General features: G+C 52.0%; 1 non-coding gene across 1 annotated transcript; it reads right to left on the bottom strand.

Moving 5' to 3' along the window:
* Positions 1 to 984: 984 nt before the first annotated feature.
* Positions 985 to 1,073, bottom strand: TRNAS-GCU (transfer RNA serine (anticodon GCU)). Its single transcript has one exon. It is a non-coding gene; the product is annotated as a tRNA-Ser (tRNA).
* Positions 1,074 to 23,300: the final 22,227 nt, after the last annotated feature.

The following is a 23,300-nucleotide window of genomic DNA, read 5'->3' as shown; positions in this document are numbered from 1 at the left end:
ATGGAGAGATTATTTTCGCTCAATGCTTTTTCACTTAACTCGGAACTTTCCAGGAATGTATCTACAGCATTAAATGATGACTTACTGTAATGTGGAGGTAATCTTTTAGCAACGGGATGTTTTGGCCCATACCAGTTGACACTGTGTGTGTATGTATTTTAAGCTTTAGGGACGAAAAACCAGAGTACCCAGAAGGAACCGATGCAGAACAGGGGTAGAACGTACACACTCCACACACAATGGCGCCCGAGTCAGGAGCCGAACCAAGGCCCCCCCTTCTCGCTGTGAAGCACGAGTATCACCACCGCATCGCCCGGCAATGGACTTAACAACAACGTCGGCCTCGTGATGGCACGTCTCTGAAGTCTTACCTCGACGGTGACACCAGTATCTTTACAGCTACCAGGGTGTTACTCTTGTGGTCAAGGCACTGGACCACCTGGCCTTGACCTTCCCCAATCATCTTGAGCACCTCATAACGGTAGTGGAGGTGATCATGTCGGAACGGCACAAAAGGTACAATCGTTTAAACTGACTTGTTAAAATCACAACGTTTAAGAAGTGTGAATGTAATACAAATAATTGCTGGAATTATGAAGTGTTATTTTACCATAATTTGGAATGCTCAGATGTCTGCTGGCTGAGTCACCCTTAAAAATTAACCCGTAAAAACAAAGTTTTTCACTATAAATCCTTTATATGCGTGGCGGCTAGAGTCCTCTCGTCCTCTGGCTTGAGATGGCTGCCACCTATGGGTCAGATGATTGCCTGCCACCATTAAGCAATTGGTAATTACATATTAAAAAAAAAGTGTAAAATGTAGGAAATTTTTTTTCACGAAAATTGATTGTCACGCACAACGAGTCTGTGTGCAAAATGTCAGCTCGATTGGATCACGGGAAGTTGGTAAAAAACGACCGAAAGATTTGCACGGTCGTAAGCGCGCAAGCAAGCAAGTGAACTTAATATAAAGGATTAAAAAAATTGCGAAGGTGGGATTCGAACCCATGCGTGCAGAGCACAATGGGTTAGCAGTCCATCGCCTTAACCACTCGGCCACCTCGTCTCACGCACTCACATACAACCAGACCCCCCCCCCACACGCACACACACAGTCATACCATTATTTTTTCCTAAAAAGTTAAAATTTTAGAATTTTTTTTTCACGAAAATTAATTGTCACGCACAACGAGTCTGGAAAATTCAGTTCGATTGGATCACGGGAAGTGTGTTAAAAACGACCGAAATATTTGCACGGTCGTAAGCAAGCAAGCAAGCACGCAAGCGAACTTAATATAAAGGATTTAAAAAGAGCTTCTGAGCTCAACGGGCTTTACTCGGGAAATAAACTTCTGATTCAGATGTGTGCGGGTGAGTGTGTTGGTGAGTGGGCGAGTGGGTAGGTGAGTGATTGAGTGTGTGAATGAGTGAGTGAGTCAGCAAGTGAGTGAGTGGGTGGGTGAGTAAATGTGCAAGTGGGTGTAATTGTCGAATGATTTGATACTGTCTGCTGGCTAAGATTCCCTTGAAAATATGCTTCTTATCTAAAAGGATTAAACATTCTGATTTTGAAGCTCGTTGGTGTGTGCGTGTGTCATTGCCCTGGTTGGAAATTCAGGTGCAATAACAAGAAGCCACAAACCCCGCTACCTCTGGGCCCTGTGACCGCCCCCAAGACTAGTTTTGTAGTGAGCCTCACCAGAATGTAATTACATTCGTCGTCATCATATCCATGCCTGTTGAATCCCTTTGGTTTGTTGTTGAGCGCAAAGTACCACACTTCTTGCATGGCTGCGAGCTCCAGCTTTTCGCGGTCGGTCAAGTGAGGGCCAAAGTGAGCCAGGATTTCTGCAGGCACGAGGAGAATAACAACAACAGCTGTGTGAACCAAAATTTTTAGCGATTTATAGGGTAAATATTTCAGGATTGGGATGTTTTTGCCAATCCCAGCTATGTATGTTTAACTTCTTTTGCACCACATGTATCCAATGGTGCTAATCAAGAGTGTGGAGGAAGGTTAATAAACTAAACACGCAAATAGGTTCCACACATCTGTTAGAGCCTTTAACAGACTGCGAGACAAGAAGGCTCACATGATCGAGTCTACTATCAAAGGTTTGTTCATGAAGCCGTCCAGATATAAAAACAGACAAAACTTCAATCGAGAAGATGGATACAAATTGAAAAATCATTGGAAGGATGTTATCAACCAGGTAATGCCTTAACTTGTTGTTGTTTCCATCATTACCTGCCGGTTTACTGCTAGCCCCGCCCACGTCCCCCCCAGCCTCACATCCTCTATCTGTTCTTCCACCACCTTCCCACTTCTAGCCCTGCCCACTTCCCCCCCCCCCCCCTCAGCCTCATGTCCTCTTCCCCGAGCGCTCACGCCCCCCCCTACCCCATAACCTCCCTCTCTCTCTCCCCCCTTGCCTCTTCCCTCCTCTCTTAACTATATAACCTCTTGCCACGGCAGCTCTCCAGCCGACTTCAGCATTTTCTTGCTGTAGTTGTCCCACCTGGGAAGAATACAGACTCACTGCATCAATACGGGCTCACACCATAAACACGGACACACCATCAACGCGGACACACCATCAACATAGACTCACACCATCAACACGGACTCACAGCACCAATACTAACATAATAACAAGCAAACAAAAAATTACGATTGAGATCCAAAGGAGTGCAAGGCTGCAGTAAAGGTGAAGAACCACTGGCTGATGCTGCCCCGATGTCGCTTATTCTTCTCTGCTGACCACCCCCTCCCATAGACTGGAACTCTAACCCCGACTCCCGCTGCCATCTGTGCTATCGGCTCCCTGCCCTTGTTCAAGTGCCATGCTCACGACCTTCCCTTTTGTCGTCCTGCCTATGAGCGACTGCCCGCTGCTTTCAAAACGAATGCGCGCACTTCTTCTGTAGTGCGTCTGTCTGAGATGTGGGTCCCATTCAATTGATTAATAAATAGTAAACAGTGGATGTACTATGGATTTACTCATCGCTCCATAGTAATGTGGAATATTCGCCACGGCTCAGGATCTGTAAGGAGGATATAAGTGCCTGCCGTAGTTTGGGCAGAACACCTCATTCAATTCACCATCTATAATAGAGGTTGTTTGAGTTAGATCGCGTAAATATATAAATGCGTCGTTAATCCCGCCACCACCCGACACAGCCAATTAGTGAGGTTTGTCACGTAAACAAAACATGCCAATTAATTACTAGTACAGCACACCGGTGTGTTGGAGTAGCCAAGCCACAACATTTATAATCTGTTCTAGATTTGAAGCTTTCGTGACTGCAAGGATTCATATTCTTAAGTTTTTTCGGTAAAGTCACGTAGGTTAAACATTAAAATTAATAAATGTAAAATAAAATAAAAATCACGACGTTTCGGAGGCAACACAAGCTTCCATCTTCAGGTGGAACCGTCACAGCCACGACAGCTGTATCAAGTAAATGAGAGATTACAAGAGCTACCACTCTGTATATATAATGGTTGGAGAGGGGGGAAGGGCCAAGTACGGCACACTTTTTATTAATATGGTAAGGTGAGGCTTAAGAGGCTGAGCCTTTGTTATGGAGAGGTACGGTTTGTGACTAAGCCTGGCCTACATAACAATAGTGTGAAAAAAGAAACAACTAAACATGGTAAAACAAGCCTGGCTGTCTATCAATAACCTGTAATAGTTGTCTGTCAAATAAGATGGTCCAAATAAGTGTAGTTAAATCTTTTTTGCATGGTTAATCACATCTTTCCAATGATTACTCAGTTTGTAACCATCATCACGGTTGAAATTATGTCTGTGTTTGTATATTTGTATGGCTTCGTGTACAAACCTTTGATGGTAGCCAGGAGGTTTGCAGAGGACCTTCGTCTCGGAAAAGACAATTTCATGAGAGCCCACCGAGTTGTAGCAATGATCGGCAACGGCCGAAGAATCAGTTCTGCCGTGTTTCAGATCTGACTTGTGCTCGCGGACACGATCAGAAACATGACGTTTCGTTTCTCCAATGTAGCAATCACCACAACTGCAACTCAATTTGTAGACTCCAGGATACTGTAAGTCAGGAACGACATCCTTCACAGATGGAATCAGATCACGGATTTTATGCACTGTACTGAATCGGACTTGGATCTTATGTTTGTTTAGAATTTTGGAGATCTTTTTGGTCACGCCTGCTATGTATGGTAACGTGATAGTTTTGGTCGGAGTTTCATGTGGCTGTTTCTGTGTGGTGGGAGAAACAGCTTGGCGGATAGTGCGGTCAGAGTATTCGTTCATCCTGAGAGCCCGGTTAGGCATTGCCTCACCCACACCGATTTGTGGTGATTGCTACATTGGAGAAACGAAACGTCATGTTTCTGATCGTGTCCGCGAGCACAAATCAGATCTGAAACACGGCAGAACTGATTCTTCGGCCGTTGCCGATCATTGCTACAACTCGGTGGGCTCTCATGAAATTGTCTTTTCCGAGACCAAGGTCCTCTGCAAACCTCCTGGCTACCATCAAAGGTTTGTACACGAAGCCATACAAATATACAAACACAGACATAATTTCAACCGTGATGATGGTTACAAACTGAGTAATCATTGGAAAGATGTGATTAACCATGCAAAAAAGATTTAACTACACTTATTTGGACCATCTTATTTGACAGACAACTATTACAGGTTATTGATAGACAGCCAGGCTTGTTTTACCATGTTTAGTTGTTTCTTTTTTCACACTATTGTTATGTAGGCCAGGCTTAGTCACAAACCGTACCTCTCCATAACAAAGGCTCAGCCTCTTAAGCCTCACCTTACCATATTAATAAAAAGTGTGCCGTACTTGGCCCTTCCCCCCTCTCCAACCATTATATATACGGAGTGGTAGCTCTTGTATACTCTCATTTACTTGATACAGCTGTCGTGGCTGTGACGGTTCCACCTGAAGACGGAAGCTTGTGTTGCCTCCGAAACGTCGTGATTTTTATTTTATTTTACTTTTATTAATTTTAATGTTTTACCTACGTGACTTTACCGAAAAAACCTAAGAATATTTATAATCTGAGTAAGACGTTTCGCCAGTAATTACAACCAGCGTCATCAGGCGACAGCCAGATTTGTGGAGAAGTCCACCTGTCTCGTTGTTCTAACGGTCCCGTCCGTGCACCGATGTAGAGGCCTAGAGGTGACGCTGACCTCAACACCCTCCCCTTGTCTCCCCCTCGCTCTCTTCCCATCCCCCGCCCCACCCTCCAGTCGGCTCCTTCTGCGCGTGCACCAGCGCCAGCAACAGCACCTACTGGTGCATGCGCACCATGAACGAGACGCACAACACGCTGTTCTGCGAGTTCGTCATCGGCGTCGTCGAGTATTACGACCTCAACGTTGACCGCTACCAGGTGAGCGTGGCTTTCCCCCCCTCCCACACACACAGAGAGGGAGCGCTCCATCTCACGGCGTGCAGCGCCACTCGTGCAGGGTCTCCACTCGAGAGAGCCCTCACGAGGCTATCTTCGCCTACTCTTCCTTGTGGCGAACATGCAAACATGAAACACCCTCTGATAATACGATGCATTGTATTTGAAACTGATTGGTCCGCACCAGAGACAGCTTTATCTTTTGAGCCTCGTCTCAACTGTGTTAGACCAGAGGACGCCAAAAGGCGAACAGCACAAAAGCAATGCCACTATCAGGCCATTTATCGCTCGCGGTAGAGCTTGTTTTATATTCGCATGTTCAGCACAAGTACGTGTGGTTAATGCAGACAGTATTTCTGGAAAGATGATTCTGTTTGGTGTTTTAACATCTTAACACAACTGTTTTATTGTCAGAAAGGGTAAAACCTATTGTTATATTTTGATACCTGCAAGAGAGGCCCCATATTTTAGTAAACTCAGTTGAAGTAGTCCATGGAGCACACCGACCACATCGTCTCCCCGTCTGCTCCCCCCCCCTGGAACCGCCCCTCGCCCGACAGCTGACAAACACGGCACGCCGCTGCCGCAGCGCGACTTGAAGAGCTTCCAGGCGGAGCTCAAGGACCTGCGGGGCTGCCAAGGGCACAAGCAGTGCAACCCCGGGGTTACCCAGGGATCTCCTGCCCTTGGACAGGAGCCGCCCGCAGCCCAGAGGTCAGCACACGGACAGCGGCTCCCTCGCCAATAAAGGATGAAGAGATATGCCCTGAAGAAAGGCCACTGTCTGAATATGAGGTGGCAATGGTAAAGGTGCAGCCCTGCGGAAACCGTGCTTGTGTTTAGTTGCTGTCCCCCCCCCCACACCTCCGATTAGCGTGGTTGGCTACATACGGTTACGAAATAAGTTAAACATGCACACATATATACCACACCTACTATGCAGGTCATGTTCGTACGTGGACCTTTCGTATGTTGAACTTATTTCGCACCGTACGTAACCTTACCGTGCCAATCGGGGTCGTCGTTGGCTACATACGGTGTGAAAGGAAGTTCAACATCCGTACATACATAGACTCGCTCATGCCACTGCTGGCAGGGAAGGGCCTCTACTACAGGGAGCTCTAGAGGGCCCCGACTTTATCTTCCACACTGGACAGGTGTCCTTGGAGAATGTGAGAGGAGCCACATTGTACCGCAGGACAAGAGAACCTGCCAGTCAACTCACTGCAATGTTCCCATTTGCACTGCCGAGTTTACAGAACTTGGCCATCGTCTCGACTGTTTGGCCAGTTCCTTCGTCAGAGTTCACAAGTGGGAGGGAACCAGAATGCCACAGATTCACGCACGTGAGACGATAACTCTCAATAATCCGCTCAGCCCGGGCCGGGTTCACAAATCCACTGGCTGGACTGACATGATCCTCGCCAGCTGACAATCTCGTCGTTTGTTTTAGAGTTTAATAAATGTACACAATAACTAAGCATTTCCCCTCCCCCCAATGCATAACACCACACCCTCAACCCATAGCACTCGTGTTGAATTGCACACGCATTTAAATTTTATAATACAATGTTCAGAATTTCCAACTGCAATTGACACTTGTTTTTCCCAGCAGGAACCATGGAATCTCGGAGGCAGAATGAACAAGGGTGAGAGGAAATTATTGTACTTAAATTAATCCTATTATAAAAAAATAACTATATTAAGAAACGTAAAATAAAAAAGGAGGATGATTCGTGCAGCTATTTCAGCTGTCACCGCACCACTCGTTGGTAGAGAAGCATTGCCAATTCACGCGGGGAAAGGGGGAGGGGGGGTGATTCCGCACAAAAAACCGCGACCAATTTCGCTGCCAACCGTCCCGTGGAGGCAGAATAGGGGCAAGGGCTCTGCACGCCATCGTGCAGAGCCGTGTCTCTTACGCTGAGCGACGTGGCTTGGTAGTGGGAGCACTGGGAGGGTGCATGGCAGCCCGTTCTGCCCCAGGTGTCGTGCACGTTTCTTGCCGCCGCAGTCGCAAGAGTAGGTGATGGATCAGAATCAGAATCTTTATCTATCCTGGATAAATACGATGAGCTGTGAAGCTCTTTTTCACGGATGTGTGGAGTCGTTTCTCAGACGTCCAGCATATGAGCCACCTGCTGCTTTCAGAATGGCGGCGTGCAACAGGGTGTTGAGCGTGGCACGTGGCTAATAATGCTTCGACTACGAATAATAATGACGCTTTCACAATTGAAGATGAACAAGCACCTCATTGTTACACATTCCTACTGTCCGTTATATAAATCAATGGGCAGTAGAGTGGCGCAGTGTCAACGCTTGTGCCTGAGAGCAAGAGGGTCCTGGGTTTGACTTCTAGTTTCCTCCCATCGCTAAAATCAAACTACAATGTGACTGGTGTTGGGCCGAAAATTCCAATCCTGAAAAATGGCCTCAAAATTATTCGATTGGGATGACACACCACACAGCAACATCGCCCCCTCCTGCAAAACCATGGCACGACCATCTTGCATAAAAGTCTTAATCAGTGCTTTATATATATGTAGTGGTGGTATTGACGTGCGCCGACTGTGACAGTGATGGATCACGGGGCGGCGCGGGGTGCGGGGTTGGGCACGCGTTGTGGGCGTGGTGTGGACGCGCGCGCCGGGAGTGACAGATGACGAGGCGGCGCGGAGTGAGTGGTGAGGCACGATGAGATGTGGGAAAAGAGGATCGTAGCCAGCGCCCGGCGATTGGTCGAATAAGTGGGTGCTCGCAGCGACGTCCGCAGGTGGGGTATAAAGGGGGACGCGCGAGAGCACTCGGGGAGAGTTACCCAGTTGAAGACCCGAAGACGGAGCTGAAGACCTAGTGAAGCCGAGTAGCTCAGTGGCGTTAGTCGCCGAGTAGCTAAGTGGATGTTGGTCATCCGAGTAGCTCAGTGGCGTTAGTCGCCGAGTAGCTAAGTGGATGTTGGTCATCCGAGTAGCTCAGTGGGCGTTAGTCGCCAAGTAGCTAAGTGGGTGTTTGTCACCCGAGTACTAAGTGGATGTTGGTTATCCGAGTAGCTCAGTGGCGTTAGTCGCCAAGTAGCTAAGAGGATGTTGGTCATCCGAGTAGCTCAGTGGGCGTTAGTCGCCAAGTAGCTAAGTGGGTGTTTGTCACCCGAGTACTAAGTGGATGTTGGTCATCCGAGTAACTCAGTGGGCGTTAGTCGCCAAGTAGCTAAGTGGGTGTTTGTCACCCGAGTACTAAGTGGATGTTGGTCATCCGAGTAGCTCAGTGGGCGTTAGTCGCCAAGTAGCTAAGTGGGTGTTTGTCACCCGAGATACAAAGTAGGTGTTAGTCACCTGTAACCAAGTTTGATAAAATAAAGAGTGTGTTACCCGTGAAGTCGTCTCCCGTGGAGTTACTACATTACAACTGGCGTCAGAAGTAAACCTGTCTTCAAGAAGTATGGACACAAGGAAGACTACCCGTACCCACGAGCGAGGTCGGGATGACGACGGCGTACCGGGGACACCGACCTCGGGAGTAGAGGACGAGGAGTTGCCGCCGATGCAGCACTTCGCGGTGATGGCCGACGCTCCGCTTGCCTCCGACACCGGCCTCCAGGACGCGCACGCCCGCTTGGCGGAGTTGCTACTCGCCGCCGCCGCTGTCTTGGCCGACATCTCCGTTCCGGCGAGCGGAAAAACGGCTGCGGGGGTCGTGGAGGAAGCGACGGTGGAGGATTCCCGCCAAAGGGCGCTTCGCGCCAAAAGCCTGGAAGTTGCCGCCGTTTTTGGGGGGCCGCCACCGATTGGCGGGAAAGACGGACGCCACGTGGCCGGACACCTCCGCGCAGCGCAGCCCACGTCATCGGCGCGCGCCGGAGCCCTCCATTTTGCGCCTGACAACCGAGCCGACATTTTACACAACTCCAGCGGAGCGCGGGAAAATCTCTCCGACGTCGACGACGATCGGGTCCTCCAGCAAAGATTGCCCGCGCTGTCGGCGTTCAAGGCGGATGGGGGCGACTGGGGAGCCTTCCAACGAAGGTTCCTCGCTCATCAGGAGATGTCGGGGTGGTCCGACACCACTGCCCTGCGTGCGTTGCCAGCGATGTTTGACGACGACGCGCTTGCAGCCTTCACATCTGCTGCAAGGTCGTCCCGCTCTACGCTCCAGGCCGCACTACACCTGATGGCGAAGGTGTTCGGGCCGCCCTCCACGTGCCGCCACCAGTTCTACGATCGGCGGAAGGTGGCTGGGGAAACGACGCTAGCCTACCGCACGGCACTGCTCGCCTTGGCGGACGCGGCTTTTCCCCGCATGGATAAGGAGGGGAAGGACGCCATGGTGACGGAGCAGCTGCTGGTGTTGGCCCACGAGTTGGGGGTCCCCATCAACGTGGCAGACGAGATGGAGATCTGCTCCCTGGCGATCGCCACGAGCATTCACGCGTACGAGGTCCTCAAACGCAAGCCGGGGGTCGTCTGCAAATGGCCGGGGAATGCGGCACTGGCCGCCACGATCGCCGAACCTCAGCCAGCTGCGGTGCAGGAGCGGGGCTTCGCTGCATCGTGTCCGGGGGAGTGGAGAACGGGAGGTCGTTCGCCCACACGTTCGCCCCGCAAGCTGGAGCAACCGAAACCTACGACGTCCGTCGTCTGCTACAACTGCGGCCTTCGGGGTCACGTCGCAGCCGGGTGCCGGGCCCCGCGTCCGCGCGCCGCAGGACCACGTCGGGACGACGACCAGGGCCACAAGTCATCCCAACAAAACCCGGTGCCTCGGGCTTGACGGCTGCTGACCGTCGAGAGCCTGAACCCCGGGGCACGCACGAGTCCTCGATGCCTGGCCGATGTCTTCCTGAACCGCCGGCACCACCGGACGTTCAACCGCGTCTGGTGCCGTACGACGGACCGGCAAGGCGGACTCGGGCTAGGTCTCAACAATTTTCATGAGGACGGTTTTTTTGTGCTCTACACCGAGCTCGCCCGGTGTTCCCCTCTGCCGGGGTAATGTCCCGTTGTAGGGACGCTCGGAAGAAAAGGGGACACTGCACGAGTCGAAAGAAAAAAAAAAAAATTTCCATTTTTTTTTTTGTATACACATTGCTATTGTCACTCGCCGGTTTGTATATATTGTTCTATTGTCGCGGTGGCATTGGTTGAGGGTTGCAGATGGTGGTGTTCGCGTCGTGTTGTGTTGTTAGCTTAGTTGTTGTTCTTGTTGTTGTGTTGTGTTACGGGGCACACAGGGAGGGTTTGTATATTTTTGTAGCAGCCGGGGCGGCTGTGAGCTATGTGGTAGGGGGTGATGTAGTGGTGGTATTGACGTGCGCCGACTGTGACAGTGATGGATCACGGGGCGGCGCGGGGTGCGGGGTTGGGCACGCGTTGTGGGCGTGGTGTGGACGCGCGCGCCGGGAGTGACAGATGACGAGGCGGCGCGGAGTGAGTGGTGAGGCACGATGAGATGTGGGAAAAGAGGATCGTAGCCAGCGCCCGGCGATTGGTCGAATAAGTGGGTGCTCGCAGCGACGTCCGCAGGTGGGGTATAAAGGGGGACGCGCGAGAGCACTCGGGGAGAGTTACCCAGTTGAAGACCCGAAGACGGAGCTGAAGACCTAGTGAAGCCGAGTAGCTCAGTGGCGTTAGTCGCCGAGTAGCTAAGTGGATGTTGGTCATCCGAGTAGCTCAGTGGCGTTAGTCGCCGAGTAGCTAAGTGGATGTTGGTCATCCGAGTAGCTCAGTGGGCGTTAGTCGCCAAGTAGCTAAGTGGGTGTTTGTCACCCGAGTACTAAGTGGATGTTGGTCATCCGAGTAGCTCAGTGGCGTTAGTCGCCAAGTAGCTAAGAGGATGTTGGTCATCCGAGTAGCTCAGTGGGCGTTAGTCGCCAAGTAGCTAAGTGGGTGTTTGTCACCCGAGTACTAAGTGGATGTTGGTCATCCGAGTAACTCAGTGGGCGTTAGTCGCCAAGTAGCTAAGTGGGTGTTTGTCACCCGAGTACTAAGTGGATGTTGGTCATCCGAGTAGCTCAGTGGGCGTTAGTCGCCAAGTAGCTAAGTGGGTGTTTGTCACCCGAGATACAAAGTAGGTGTTAGTCACCTGTAACCAAGTTTGATAAAATAAAGAGTGTGTTACCCGTGAAGTCGTCTCCCGTGGAGTTACTACATTACATATACACGGTGTCATTCACGCAAACTGCATGTCACAATACTGCAAAAATCCGCAACTAACGAAGGTTAAAAGATTAGTAATAGGTGTTTACCTTTTTAACTGGTACAAAATCGGACACCTTTATACAAGGCATCATGTTTGCAATAACCTCAACACAAGAAGTCAAAATGCAAACAAAAATAAACAACTCTGATGATGATGATGATAATGATATGCACCTATTCGCTGCCACTGGTAAAGGAGGTCTCGTAGGTTAAAACATTGTTTGAGTTGGTTTCCTGCCAATTACTGAGGAGCATTTACACACGTGGCAGGAGACCAGAGCACCTGGAGAAAACCCACGTGTGCACGTGAACACAGTGAGGCGTCACTCCGTAGCCTCACCTCATGGCTTGGCTTCGCGAACGAAGATCTAGGAAGGACATCCACGTCTTCTGCAGGCACGCTGGTGGCTGAAGAGGCCTATGCGGGACAAGCAGGTCCTGCCACAACAGCTGCAAGTATAGGTCTCATCTGAGATGGGTGCTGAGGGATCATGGTTCTTCCTCCTTCTCCTTTTGTCCTCCATACGGGCCCTGCGGGTATCTTCGAAGAAGGAGGTGGCCTGGTGGACTGTGCCGCCAGGAGTTGCGATCAGCTGCTTGTGTTGCCCACTGACGGTGATCGATGCAGCAAGCAGTGAGGGACTTCTTCAGGGAGTCTTTGTGTAATAAAAGACTTGACCACGATATCTGGCTCAGTGTCCTTTATTTGGTCCGTACTGCATTCCCACACGGCTGTCTCTCTTATTCTCTCAGTGCTGGTTCCGATGTCACTCCAGTCACCATCAGCAGCCCCGCTGCTGTTCTTTGTCGCTCTTGCAGCCCCACAGCAGCTCCGCTGCTGTTACTCACTCTCAGCCCCCTTGGCTGTAATCGCTGCTGCTCTTCTCGCTCTTGCTTACTCCGCAGCGCTCTGACAGACTCGTGCTGTCTCTCTCTCTTCGTCGCTCCTGCGACTCTCTGCAGCCACACCGCTGCCTCTAACACACAGCCTTCCTGGCTGTACTCTTCTCTCTCTTCGTCGCTCTTGCGACTCTCTGCAGCCACACCGCTGCCTCTAACACACAGCCTTCCTGGCTGTACTCTGGGGTCGGCTCCCGCTCGCCGGCGGTGCCCCCCTCCTCTCATTCGCCCTCGTGGCCTCACCCTTTTCCATTCACAACCCGACTGACTTCTCTTTCCGGTTTACCCGCTTAAGGACCCCAACCTTTCACCCACGTCACCTGGCTCCGCCTCCTCGTGACGTCACATCCGGAAGGTCGCTTACGCCCGCATTACACCACCCTCCCCCATAGAAAAAACCCAGCCGACCTCGGCTGAACAATACCAAAGCGTAATGCGGTGAACCGACCTTCCCCCTTAAAGGACACTAAGCATGTAATATAACAACAAGAACAACAACAGCACAAAGCACAACAACGCACATCCGCATGTCGTACACGACAGCCACCCGGCCCCAGGATAGTGGAGATGATGTAATTCCGGGCCGCTTAAGAAAACCCCAATAATTACCCAAATAACCGCGATGGACGCCCCAGTATTTACATTTTAACAGCAATATTATTTACACGTGAAAACAACAACAACAAAAAAATTTCTGCTCTTACCCACCAGCAGTCCTCCCTTGAGGACCAGCACAGACCTCAGACGTACACAGCATGTACCCACAGTCACTCTCAACAAACCAACAACCCCTAATCGCACACCCTCGCGTGGAGAGAGCCACGCTCCCCAGCGGTAACGTTTAATTCGCCGTAACCCTCACCGTGGTCGTCAACCCATGGCAACATCCATTTACCATACTCTCAGCTAGTGCCATTTCGGGGATGAGCAGCACTCGGCCATGCTCCTCCCTTACTATCCCATCAGCGATGGACACACACCAGCCTTGCCAAAAATAATGACGTTGCAACGTCAACAAAGTCTTCTGCACCCCTAAATGCAATAGTGTGTCACAATGGAGAGTTCTCATCAACTCGAATCGCGAGGACGTTGGTAGCAGCACACGCCAGCTTTCCTGGAACCCTTCTCGCCACATAAGCAGACCATCTCGGAGAGCGGTTCGCGGCCCCACAGCCGTACTCGGACTCCCATTGTCCCTCATAGACCGCTTCCGCATGGACAACAACAACTCATCCATCATTTGTTCCCGAATCCAGACAGACCGCGGCAGATTCAAAACCCCGTCAGTCGGTCCCGGTTCCATCGCAGTATCCGACTTCTCGACGGCCAACGTAAGCGGCTGAGGGGGGTTTAGAATCGGCGAACACCTATGCGTCCCCGATGCACATTTACAAGGGGCGCGCCCTGGTAATCTGGAAAGTGCGTCAGCGTTCGCATGGCGCACTCCCTTCCGATGTTGAATTTGGAAGGAAAATGCCTGTAGCGTGTCCAACCAACGTGCCCACTGTCCCGATGGCTGGTCCATTTTAAGTGCATATTGCAAGGCCGCATGATCCGTACCCACAATAAAAGAACGACCGTAAAGGTACGGTCGAAATTGCCGTAGGAAAAACCAACCGCCAAAAGTTCTCTACGAGTGACACAGTAGCGTGTTTCCGCAGGCGACAAGACTCGGCTACCATATGCCACGACGCGCTCTACGCCCCCTTTAGACTGTGATAATACCGCCCCATTATCTGTGTCACTCGCGTCCGTATCAAGAATGAAAGGGCGATCAAAATCGGGATAATCCAATGTCGGGGCCGTAGCCAATAGATCACGCAGACTCCGAAAGGCCGCCTCTTCCGGCTGTCCCCAAACAAATTTCCGTCCTTTACCCGTAAGGAGATGCAAGGGCCTCGCAATCGTCGCAAAACCCGGCACAAATCTTCGGTAATACGAGGCAAATCCCAAAAACCGCCGAACATCCCCCACGGTGGCCGGAGTAGGCCAATCCCGGACGCACGCCGTCTTTTCCGGATCCGTGGACACCCCCTCAGCACTCACAATGTGCCCCAGATAACGGACGGACCATTGCAGTAGGTGGCATTTCTTTGGTTTAAATTTTAAATTCGCAGAGCGCATCCTCGTGAACACTGTCTCCAGCCGTGTTAAATGTTCCTCAAATGTGCGGCTGAAGACAATGATATCGTCCAAATATATAAGACACGTCTGCCACTGCAACCCCGTCAACGAGCTCCATCAATCTTTGAAATGCGCTTCATAGCCAAGGGAAGATCAATCCCTCGGCAAGGCCAGATATCAACGACCCCCCCTACGGGGTAATGTTCTCTTATAGAGACAATAACGCCCTAACCCAAAACCCGTGAACCCCCGGCACACCAGGTTCAGTCTGCCTCCGCACAACTGAACCATGACTCCCCGAGCCATATGAGCACACGGCCCATTAGTTTAAGACATACCACGGAGGTCTCGCCTCCGGGCTGTCAGGTCAGCCATCAGCCATAGGCCGACGTGACCACCCCTCATGCATCACCCAATCAACAATGGCAGGCATAACAGATGGAATATTTGCCCCACCGAGGTTTTTCCCGCGCGCTCAAAATGGCGGCCCCCTTCGCCCAGCGCGTTCGCGCAATATCTCGCGCGCACTCAAAATGGCGGCCCTTTCCGCAAAGCGCATCGACGCCATACCCCGCGTGTGCGCAAAATGGCGCCCAACGTGCGAACACGTGGCCAGTTTTCTCCATTCGTGCACCCCAGCTTCCCTTTGCTGGGGGTCACAAATTGCTTCCCCCGTCTTATTGTAACAATCCCAACAACGATAGACGCACAGCCCCAGCTTGCTGCGCGCCGCAGTCATATCGGGGAATTTTTAACCAATATTTTACCAACCACATTGGTTACACAACCCAACTCGCAAAGCAACTCGTGGCTGCATGCGACCAACCGAATACGCGCCGCAACTTGGCGCCAATTTACGGTCCCATTAGCATTAACCCTTGAGACACCCACAACGGCGTCATCACGCACCCTCAAAGCTCTCTCTCACAAAGTGCCGTTACCCATAATATACACAAAATCGCGTGTACATAACATCCATACGACCAAATAATAGGGTCCCCCTCGAATTTGTTACCAATTTCCAAACAGGTACGCACAATTAATAACATCCCAACCCCAATAGTCAATCAATGCATCGCACCCCATAACCGTACAGAACGGTGTAACAGCACATACAGTCAGCATATCGCGATCACACGCGCACATTTAAGCACAATAGCAAGCCGATCTGCAGGTAACCAACACACCATTAATCCAGTCGTAACATTGCAGCAACAACACAAATATTCTCTCTCTTGCAACAACCACATCGCACATAGCACCTCGCAGCACAATACACCAAAAAAAAAATATATATTTTCCAATTAAGCCCATCGCACAAGGTAACCCACGAGATGATACAGCGCAAGATACCCGACGCTCCCGAGTTAATAATTAACTTCGCCATCAATATAACAACTCCACACCGCAGCGCACACACACAATTTAACACTCAGCAAGCACAGCATACTCTCCGTCCATTCTCAACACACGTACACACTTTAATTGACACCGAGCAACAAGCAGATAGCGCGTTCATCGTTATTACACACACATACCCACAGTCCGAACCGCGCTCCGCACAATCGAGTCATGAGAGAAAACAAAATCGCCCCCACCCGGCCCTCGAAAGATGGGTGAGGTGTGTGTAAAGGCCGGTTGCGTATCGTTACGACCCGCCCGGGGCTGCAGCAAGAAGAGGACGGCAGGGCGGCAACTTGAGTCGTCTCGCAGAACTCGTTCGGCGACTTGACTGCTCCGTTGTCACGCACCCGAGCCAGGACGGGAGAGCTCCCGCCCCAGCAGCTGTAGCGTCGTCGTCCTCTCCTCGCAGCTCCCCCTCGCAAAACAGCAGCTCACAGCAGGCTGCTCTCCCCGCGGCACCTCCAGATGGCAGCGCAAGGCTGCCTCTCCGCCGCGATGTTGAAGATGGCGGCGTCTCCCCGCCGCGGTGTAGACAAGATGGCGGCTTCCCGCCGTTTCTCCCCTGCCACGCCCAAGATGGCGTCTTCGTGCCGCGTGGCAGATGGCGCTGGCAGCGCAGGCAAGGCGTCGGCCTGCAGACCACCATCGGCTCTCTCCACTGCCGTCGTCGGCGTGGTGAGCTCACACGGTTTCGCCAGCACGATTTTCCAGGTCTCCAGCTGCGCCATCTGTCTCAATCGTAAGTCGGATCATGTAGCAGATGATGGCACAGGAATATTCTTTCTTCCGAGCCGTCTTGACAAGCCGTTTCACTTCTGACACCAGTGTAATAAAAGACTTGACCACGATATCTGGCTCAGTGTCCTTTATTTGGTCCGTACTGCATTCCCACACGGCTGTCTCTCTTATTCTCTCAGTGCTGGTTCCGATGTCACTCCAGTCACCATCAGCAGCCCCGCTGCTGTTCTTTGTCGCTCTTGCAGCCCCACAGCAGCTCCGCTGCTGTTACTCACTCTCAGCCCCCTTGGCTGTAATCGCTGCTGCTCTTCTCGCTCTTGCTTACTCCGCAGCGCTCTGACAGACTCGTGCTGTCTCTCTCTCTTCGTCGCTCCTGCGACTCTCTGCAGCCACACCGCTGCCTCTAACACACAGCCTTCCTGGCTGTACTCTTCTCTCTCTTCGTCGCTCTTGCGACTCTCTGCAGCCACACCGCTGCCTCTAACACACAGCCTTCCTGGCTGTACTCTGGGGTCGGCTCCCGCTCGCCGGCGGTGCCCCCCTCCTCTCATTCGCCCTCGTGGCCTCACCCTTTTCCATTCACAACCCGACTGACTTCTCTTTCCGGTTTACCCGCTTAAGGACCCCAACCTTTCACCCACGTCACCTGGCTCCGCCTCCTCGTGACGTCACATCCGGAAGGTCGCTTACGCCCGCATTACACCACCCTCCCCCATAGAAAAAACCCAGCCGACCTCGGCTGAACAATACCAAAGCGTAATGCGGTGAACCGACCTTCCCCCTTAAAGGACACTAAGCATGTAATATAACAACAAGAACAACAACAGCACAAAGCACAACAACGCACATCCGCATGTCGTACACGACAGCCACCCGGCCCCAGGATAGTGGAGATGATGTAATTCCGGGCCGCTTAAGAAAACCCCAATAATTACCCAAATAACCGCGATGGACGCCCCAGTATTTACATTTTAACAGCAATATTATTTACACGTGAAAACAACAACAACAAAAAAATTTCTGCTCTTACCCACCAGCAGTCCTCCCTTGAGGACCAGCACAGACCTCAGACGTACACAGCATGTACCCACAGTCACTCTCAACAAACCAACAACCCCTAATCGCACACCCTCGCGTGGAGAGAGCCACGCTCCCCAGCGGTAACGTTTAATTCGCCGTAACCCTCACCGTGGTCGTCAACCCATGGCAACATCCATTTACCATACTCTCAGCTAGTGCCATTTCGGGGATGAGCAGCACTCGGCCATGCTCCTCCCTTACTATCCCATCAGCGATGGACACACACCAGCCTTGCCAAAAATAATGACGTTGCAACGTCAACAAAGTCTTCTGCACCCCTAAATGCAATAGTGTGTCACAATGGAGAGTTCTCATCAACTCGAATCGCGAGGACGTTGGTAGCAGCACACGCCAGCTTTCCTGGAACCCTTCTCGCCACATAAGCAGACCATCTCGGAGAGCGGTTCGCGGCCCCACAGCCGTACTCGGACTCCCATTGTCCCTCATAGACCGCTTCCGCATGGACAACAACAACTCATCCATCATTTGTTCCCGAATCCAGACAGACCGCGGCAGATTCAAAACCCCGTCAGTCGGTCCCGGTTCCATCGCAGTATCCGACTTCTCGACGGCCAACGTAAGCGGCTGAGGGGGGTTTAGAATCGGCGAACACCTATGCGTCCCCGATGCACATTTACAAGGGGCGCGCCCTGGTAATCTGGAAAGTGCGTCAGCGTTCGCATGGCGCACTCCCTTCCGATGTTGAATTTGGAAGGAAAATGCCTGTAGCGTGTCCAACCAACGTGCCCACTGTCCCGATGGCTGGTCCATTTTAAGTGCATATTGCAAGGCCGCATGATCCGTACCCACAATAAAAGAACGACCGTAAAGGTACGGTCGAAATTGCCGTAGGAAAAACCAACCGCCAAAAGTTCTCTACGAGTGACACAGTAGCGTGTTTCCGCAGGCGACAAGACTCGGCTACCATACGCCACGACGCGCTCTACGCCCCCTTTAGACTGTGATAATACCGCCCCATTATCTGTGTCACTCGCGTCCGTATCAAGAATGAAAGGGCGATCAAAATCGGGATAATCCAATGTCGGGGCCGTAGCCAATAGATCACGCAGACTCCGAAAGGCCGCCTCTTCCGGCTGTCCCCAAACAAATTTCCGTCCTTTACCCGTAAGGAGATGCAAGGGCCTCGCAATCGTCGCAAAACCCGGCACAAATCTTCGGTAATACGAGGCAAATCCCAAAAACCGCCGAACATCCCCCACGGTGGCCGGAGTAGGCCAATCCCGGACGCACGCCGTCTTTTCCGGATCCGTGGACACCCCCTCAGCACTCACAATGTGCCCCAGATAACGGACGGACCATTGCAGTAGGTGGCATTTCTTTGGTTTAAATTTTAAATTCGCAGAGCGCATCCTCGTGAACACTGTCTCCAGCCGTGTTAAATGTTCCTCAAATGTGCGGCTGAAGACAATGATATCGTCCAAATATATAAGACACGTCTGCCACTGCAACCCCGTCAACGAGCTCCATCAATCTTTGAAATGCGCTTCATAGCCAAGGGAAGATCAATCCCTCGGCAAGGCCAGATATCAACGACCCCCCCTACGGGGTAATGTTCTCTTATAGAGACAATAACGCCCTAACCCAAAACCCGTGAACCCCCGGCACACCAGGTTCAGTCTGCCTCCGCACAACTGAACCATGACTCCCCGAGCCATATGAGCACACGGCCCATTAGTTTAAGACATACCACGGAGGTCTCGCCTCCGGGCTGTCAGGTCAGCCATCAGCCATAGGCCGACGTGACCACCCCTCATGCATCACCCAATCAACAATGGCAGGCATAACAGATGGAATATTTGCCCCACCGAGGTTTTTCCCGCGCGCTCAAAATGGCGGCCCCCTTCGCCCAGCGCGTTCGCGCAATATCTCGCGCGCACTCAAAATGGCGGCCCTTTCCGCAAAGCGCATCGACGCCATACCCCGCGTGTGCGCAAAATGGCGCCCAACGTGCGAACACGTGGCCAGTTTTCTCCATTCGTGCACCCCAGCTTCCCTTTGCTGGGGGTCACAAATTGCTTCCCCCGTCTTATTGTAACAATCCCAACAACGATAGACGCACAGCCCCAGCTTGCTGCGCGCCGCAGTCATATCGGGGAATTTTTAACCAATATTTTACCAACCACATTGGTTACACAACCCAACTCGCAAAGCAACTCGTGGCTGCATGCGACCAACCGAATACGCGCCGCAACTTGGCGCCAATTTACGGTCCCATTAGCATTAACCCTTGAGACACCCACAACGGCGTCATCACGCACCCTCAAAGCTCTCTCTCACAAAGTGCCGTTACCCATAATATACACAAAATCGCGTGTACATAACATCCATACGACCAAATAATAGGGTCCCCCTCGAATTTGTTACCAATTTCCAAACAGGTACGCACAATTAATAACATCCCAACCCCAATAGTCAATCAATGCATCGCACCCCATAACCGTACAGAACGGTGTAACAGCACATACAGTCAGCATATCGCGATCACACGCGCACATTTAAGCACAATAGCAAGCCGATCTGCAGGTAACCAACACACCATTAATCCAGTCGTAACATTGCAGCAACAACACAAATATTCTCTCTCTTGCAACAACCACATCGCACATAGCACCTCGCAGCACAATACACCAAAAAAAAAATATATATTTTCCAATTAAGCCCATCGCACAAGGTAACCCACGAGATGATACAGCGCAAGATACCCGACGCTCCCGAGTTAATAATTAACTTCGCCATCAATATAACAACTCCACACCGCAGCGCACACACACAATTTAACACTCAGCAAGCACAGCATACTCTCCGTCCATTCTCAACACACGTACACACTTTAATTGACACCGAGCAACAAGCAGATAGCGCGTTCATCGTTATTACACACACATACCCACAGTCCGAACCGCGCTCCGCACAATCGAGTCATGAGAGAAAACAAAATCGCCCCCACCCGGCCCTCGAAAGATGGGTGAGGTGTGTGTAAAGGCCGGTTGCGTATCGTTACGACCCGCCCGGGGCTGCAGCAAGAAGAGGACGGCAGGGCGGCAACTTGAGTCGTCTCGCAGAACTCGTTCGGCGACTTGACTGCTCCGTTGTCACGCACCCGAGCCAGGACGGGAGAGCTCCCGCCCCAGCAGCTGTAGCGTCGTCGTCCTCTCCTCGCAGCTCCCCCTCGCAAAACAGCAGCTCACAGCAGGCTGCTCTCCCCGCGGCACCTCCAGATGGCAGCGCAAGGCTGCCTCTCCGCCGCGATGTTGAAGATGGCGGCGTCTCCCCGCCGCGGTGTAGACAAGATGGCGGCTTCCCGCCGTTTCTCCCCTGCCACGCCCAAGATGGCGTCTTCGTGCCGCGTGGCAGATGGCGCTGGCAGCGCAGGCAAGGCGTCGGCCTGCAGACCACCATCGGCTCTCTCCACTGCCGTCGTCGGCGTGGTGAGCTCACACGGTTTCGCCAGCACGATTTTCCAGGTCTCCAGCTGCGCCATCTGTCTCAATCGTAAGTCGGATGATGTAGCAGATGATGGCACAGGAATATTCTTTCTTCCGAGCCGTCTTGACAAGCCGTTTCACTTCTGACACCAGTGTAATAAAAGACTTGACCACGATATCTGGCTCAGTGTCCTTTATTTGGTCCGTACTGCATTCCCACACGGCTGTCTCTCTTATTCTCTCAGTGCTGGTTCCGATGTCACTCCAGTCACCATCAGCAGCCCCGCTGCTGTTCTTTGTCGCTCTTGCAGCCCCACAGCAGCTCCGCTGCTGTTACTCACTCTCAGCCCCCTTGGCTGTAATCGCTGCTGCTCTTCTCGCTCTTGCTTACTCCGCAGCGCTCTGACAGACTCGTGCTGTCTCTCTCTCTTCGTCGCTCCTGCGACTCTCTGCAGCCACACCGCTGCCTCTAACACACAGCCTTCCTGGCTGTACTCTTCTCTCTCTTCGTCGCTCTTGCGACTCTCTGCAGCCACACCGCTGCCTCTAACACACAGCCTTCCTGGCTGTACTCTGGGGTCGGCTCCCGCTCGCCGGCGGTGCCCCCCTCCTCTCATTCGCCCTCGTGGCCTCACCCTTTTCCATTCACAACCCGACTGACTTCTCTTTCCGGTTTACCCGCTTAAAGACCCCAACCTTTCACCCACGTCACCTGGCTCCGCCTCCTCGTGACGTCACATCCGGAAGGTCGCTTACGCCCGCATTACATTTGTATCGCTTTCGTGGTGCCCCTATGTCGCGATGGCCAGAGTACAGTTCCCCATACAGCACAATCTTAGGTAAGCGGTGGTTCTCCATCCTGGTGATGTGCCCTGCCCAACGAAGCTGTGTCTTGAGGACCATGGACTCGATGCTGATGACCTTCGCTGACTTGAGGACTTCAGTGTTGGCGACGAAGTCACTCCAGTGAATATTGAAGATTGTGCGGAGGCAGCACTGATGGAAACGCTCGAGGAGAATCAGGTGACGACGGTACGTGACCCAGGACTCGGCGCCATACAGGAGAGTGGTCAGCACAACAGCTTTGTAGACGTTGACCTTTGTGGCTCTTTTAAGGTTTCTGTTGTTCCAGACACGTTTGTATAGTCTGCCAAATGCACTGTTTGCCTTGGCCAGCCTGTTGTCGACTTCGTTGTCGATCTTGGCGTCAGACGAGATCACGCACCCCAAGTAGCTGAACTGGTGGACAGCTTTCAGTTCTGTTTGTCAATGAAGATGCTTGGTGGATGGTGCTCCTCATGGGGTGCGGACTGATGAAGAACTTCAGTCTTCCTCAGGCTGACTTCAAGGCCGAAGATCTGAGCTGTTTTCGCGAAACAGGACGTAATTCGCTGCATAGCTGCCTCTGTGTGAGCAAGGAGGGCGGCATCGTCAGCAAAAAGCAGCTCCCTGATCAGTTGCTCCATGGTCTTTGTGTGGGCCTGCAAACGCCTCTGGTTGAACACGCTCCCGTCGAGACGAAAACGTATGTATACGCCATCAGCGTCGTCGAGGTCCTCTGTGACCTGCTGGAGCATCATGCTGAACAAAATGGTGAACAGCGTGGGAGCAAGAACACAGCCCTGTTTCACGCCGTTTGCAATAGGGCAGGGCTGCGAGAGATTGTTGCTATGTCTGACTTGTCCAAGCTGGTCTTCATGAAGCTGGACGATCATGGTGAGGAACTTCGGTGGGCAGCCTAGCTTGTCCAGGATTTTCCAAAGTCCCTGCCTGCTCACGGTGTCAAACGCTTTTGTCAGGTCCACAAAGGTGACGTACAGCGCTTTGTTTTGCTCCCGGCACTTTTCCTGAATCTGCCTCAGGACAAACACCATGTCTGTGGTTCCCCGGTTGGCTCTAAAGCCACACTGGGTCTCTGGGAGGTGATCTTCAGCTATTGCGGGTACCAGCCTATTCAGCAGTACTCTTGCGAGGATTTTGCCGGCGACGGACAGAAGT

Source organism: Lampetra planeri, chromosome 38 (genome assembly GCF_965212315.1).
Source record: "Lampetra planeri chromosome 38, kcLamPlan1.2.h2, whole genome shotgun sequence".
NCBI lineage: Eukaryota > Metazoa > Chordata > Hyperoartia > Petromyzontiformes > Petromyzontidae > Lampetra > Lampetra planeri.
This window is presented reverse-complemented; position numbering and strand designations above follow the sequence as displayed.